This window comes from Silene latifolia, chromosome X (assembly GCF_048544455.1).
Source record: "Silene latifolia isolate original U9 population chromosome X, ASM4854445v1, whole genome shotgun sequence".
NCBI lineage: Eukaryota > Viridiplantae > Streptophyta > Magnoliopsida > Caryophyllales > Caryophyllaceae > Silene > Silene latifolia.
Window position 1 is genome coordinate 21,318,142 of NC_133537.1, and position 4,763 is coordinate 21,322,904.

The 4,763-nt window shown below is 33.7% G+C and overlaps 1 long non-coding RNA gene across 1 annotated transcript; it reads left to right on the forward strand.

The window, feature by feature from the left end:
* The first annotated feature begins 2,621 nt into the window (after positions 1-2,621).
* Positions 2,622-3,526, forward strand: LOC141621282 (uncharacterized). Its single transcript, XR_012532192.1, has 3 exons — positions 2,622-2,689; positions 3,158-3,193; positions 3,304-3,526. It is a non-coding gene; the product is annotated as an uncharacterized LOC141621282 (long non-coding RNA).
* Positions 3,527-4,763: the final 1,237 nt, after the last annotated feature.

Here is a 4,763-nt window from a genome sequence, read left to right on the forward strand (position 1 = left end):
CATTTAATGAGATTTTATGATATTTTCTATGATCAATGATTATGTGTTTAAAGGCCAGGAGAAGTAATCAGACATCATATAGAACACGAATGTGCGCTTAATGATCCTAACTCTTAGGCAAACTTTATAAAAAAGGATGAATAGTTTAGCAACATATTTGTTCATAATTTACCAAATGACTAAATTTAACTTGATCAACTAATATATTTACAAAATCGACGAGTTTATGGGTACCGTATACAAAGTTCATATGTAAATTAGCGTACAACTAATGATAAAAATTGTATTGTGTGTACTTCATGGTTATATTATCAAACATTTCACTACTTTTTTTTCGTATGGATCCGAGGCTACCCGAAGATCTCGTTCAACAGCCTTCCAACATGCAAAGCTGTAAATGTTGAGACGAGAAGGGCAAAAGGGGAATTATAGGTGTGCATGGACAAAAACATTAGGGCAAATACTGCAGAGAGAAAGATACCGTTGGTCACAGGGTATGGCTACAGTTGAAGAAACATAAAAGTTTAGAGAAATATTGTTTTATTCCATCTAGGTTTTAGCCAGACCATAGTTCGACCAATAGGTCTTGGTATAGACGGGTGGGGCGAACAGACGGGTAAAGACTTCTAATAAAATGGGTAGGGGGGACAAGGTGGGGCACCCCTCATGTGCTTCCCACTTTATGGTAAACGGATATTTTATGAGGGGAAATGGTATCCGTCTATACTTATAGACGGATAGTGTCCGTCTATAATGAGAATTTGTGTAGTTCAACCACATTAGTAAAAATAAAATTATGGGTACGAAACTAGGGTCGTAACTCGTACGTACGCAGAGGTCAAATAGTTTCAATCCACGTCAAATCCATAAAATACATAACGCATACCATGATGTCATGATTTATCCTTCTAGTTTTACCGTGTATAACCTCAAGTTATTAATGCTCGCCATTTGCTTACCTATATATGGAGCATTTTAAGTTTTTAACCCTTTAAATTCAATTTGATCCACTTGTCATCCAATAATTAGCTCCCCTCTTTCCTTATTTTTGGGACAAAACTAAAAAGATAAACAAATGACCAAAAATGGGGATTCGAGCCCATGGTTTGTGTAGATATAACCAAAGGTATATCAGATGAATATCATCAAGTTACATAAGTATATTGAATGACATCCAGTCCTAAATGAGATCAATTCTAAATTTCTAATTACATACATTACTACAAATATAGGCAATAACAACGCCCCATTAACAACGCATATTAACGCATTATATGTAATACCGTTGTTAATCAGATTAGTATATTTTGGCGCAATTCTATGAAAAGTAATAACAACGATTATTTCTTTAAAACCGTTGTTATTAGTAATCACAACGGGTTTCATTTTAAAACCGTTGTTAATAGTTGAAAAGTTATAACAATGGTTATTTATTTAAAACCCTCGTTATTACTTTTAACAACGGTTTTTTTGCATATAACCGTTGTTATTACTTTTAACAACGGTTTTTTTTACATATAATCCTTGTTCTTACCTTCGCACCAAAATATTTTCATTGTGGAACAAACCGGATTCCTTATGTTTCTTTCCCTTTCTATTATTTATTCATCTTCAACCTTCGCATCTTCTTCTCTCTCACACTCAAAAACAAAACCTCTCACACAATACTCACTCAAAACCCACCAAATCACCCCCAAAACACTCAAAAATTCTCCCTAACTCAATTTACATACTTATAAACCATTTTCCAACCTTCAAAACTACCAAAATCACTCAAAATCGACTTTTAGAAACCTAGGGTTTTAAAAATACGAGAGCAAGAAATTGATTTTTTGGTTTGATTTTCGCCTTATTACTTCGATTGTTAGGTATGAAATACTAACCTACTTGATTTATTTGTCAACACAAAATCTTAATAATTGCACATCTATTTTATTTCCCATTTTACTGTTGTTTGACTAACTCTTCTTTATCTCACCATCGACATCACTCTCCCCTTTATCAATTATTCATTTTACACTATCAATTACCCTATTAAATTTTAGGGTTTTGTTTGATTTCATAAGGATCTCATATTTCAGAGTATCCATGAAGGGATTCAGATCTAGAGGTATTCTTTCTAACCGTAATTGCTTCGCCTATTTTGATTTTAAAATCTCTGGTGCCTTGTTGAATTTTAGGTTTCGTTTGATATTTGTACTTTTTTACCGTCTCGCATTATTCTTATACTTGGAAATTTTCACATTGTAGTCTTGGAGTCTTGGAGGTAGTATGCTAATATGCTCAGCTGATTTAGAAGGTCAAACATGGTGGAAGTTTGTACATTGTAGTCTTTTACCGTTTTTCTTGTCAGGTAATCTCGCTCAATATATGGGCTCCTTAATTAATGATCATATTGTTTAGTGGACATGCCGCTTCTTTGTATACTATTGTTCGATTATAGATGATTAATTTCAGAGGTGCGTGAAATGATATGTATTCCTTCCTTTTCACGAAGATACTAACCTGTGACCTCTTCATTTTCCCCATTTCAGCGGTATTACCTAGCATTGGGATTGTAATATATGCTCTTATTTAGGTTAAAATCTTAAATTGGCCTCTTCTTTAGAGAAAATTGATCCTGCAGGTAGTAATCACTGCTGCCGGAGCAACTCTGACTGACAAAGCAGGACGAAAGCCACTTCGTTTGGTAATTATCACTACTTTTTTTCACTAGAAATTATGTTGTTCATATATAGTTTACATATAGTGCAAAGTTTTTAATTGCTAAGGATTCGCAAGACTCAGAATATTTTATCTTTGGAATGTTATAGAACTGTTTAATTTATTCGCCGCATATCAACAAGTCTTTCAACTATAACTAATTTGACTCGGTAATTTAGTCCACCCACAATATCCATTATGGTTTGAATCTTCTTCCAAATTTTATGAAGTTAAGATGGATCAATGTTGTTTGTGTTACTTCAGTTTCAAGTGTTTGGGTTCACGACTTTTAGTTTTATGGCTAAAGATGCAATATATGCTCATTTTTGGCTAAACTTGTGAAATTTCCATGTTGTGCTACCTCACTTTCTTCTTTTTGATTTCTCTTTCATTTTTAATTTCTACTTTATTCCTTAATTTTTGCTAGTAAACATTCATTTTATGTTGTTTGTAGGTTAGACTTTTGGTGATTTTCATATATTTTCCTCAGGTATCTTCCTCCTTTGTTTTTCCACAACTTATTGCTTCCATCCACTTCTCATATCTACGTAGGTTTCCCTTTTTTATTTCCATCATCTTAACTTAAATGTATCATTGCAGATTTAAATTTGAGAGTGTCAATTGAGGAGATGAGGGATGTTAATGAGGTGTAGGCTTACCAACTATTTAGGGAATACGTAATATTGAATAGTCTATTTACTAAGATATTATTGTTATGTTGGATGTGATGCGAGATTGATGTAAGTTTGTTGGAGTTGTATTGTTGAATATTTTATTCACTAAAATATGCATGCGTAGTAGTGGAGTTGTAACTCTCGGATGTAAATGGATGTTTGAATTGTGGTATTAATATTTTGAGAAAATCGTTGTGCTAGTGCATAAAACTTTGCAGGTGTTTAATTTTGGATTAATCAATTTAAAGTGAGCTTTTGTTGTATGTTGATACTAATGTTGTTGTTGATACAGGATTTTTAATGCACTAATTTTATAAATTTTAAAAAAACAATAATAAACATCAATAACAACGGTTATATGCCAAAAAACCGTTGTTAATAGTCAATTTTAACAACGGTTTTTTTAACATATTAACGTTGTTATTACTTTTAACAACGGTTTTTTTAAATATAACCCTTGTTAAAAGTCTTCACAATTTTGGTGGGAAAGATACAACAACGGTTTTTTATATTATAACCGTTGTTATATCTTTCCCACTAAAATTTTGTCAAACTTTCCACAACGACTTACTCGCAACAACAACGGCTTTTAACCGTTGTGAATAATTTCCACAACGGTTTTAGTAAATAACCTAACCGTTGTAAATACCTGTTACAACGGCCGCTTTAACAACGTCCGCCTTTTGTTTTAAGAACGGTTTTTACCCGTTGTTATAGCCTGTATCTGTAGTAGTGATATTTACATTGCATCGTGTTACGGAAATATATTATTGTATGTAATATTACGATAGTCGTTATTAGGTAAATTGTGTTTTGCTAAATATTCGGTTTCCTAATACCGTCTTAGGGTTATGTTTTAGGGATGCGTTGGTTGTACTATATATGTATGGTTTGTCATAATGTTAATATACACAGAAAATCCCCAAATCCTTTGTCTTCTTTGTTCTGCCGAGTCCTTTAACTTGGTAATCAGAGCCGTTTTTTTTTCCGATTGGTGTCTTGTGTCTGTCGTCATGACAAAGGAGTCAGAGACCAAGAAAAATACGTCCATCAGTCCGTATTTCTTGTCGACTAGTGATAAACTAAGGGACTTTTGTCATTCAAGTTGTACTCAATGGTGATAATTATGACGAGTGGTCTGTTAAGTTTCGTGGTGCCTTGCGTGCTAGAAAGAAGACGGGTTTTATTGATGGGTCAATCAAGAAACCTGATGACAAGTCCGAGGAGGTTGAAGATTGGTATATGGTGAATGCGATAGTGGTCAATTGGATTTTTAATGTCATTGAACCGGCCTTGGGTTCCACAATCACGTACGTCGATGAAGCTAAGGTGTTGTGGGATGACATCGAGCAGCGGTTTAGCGTGGGTAATGGACCAAAGCTTCAC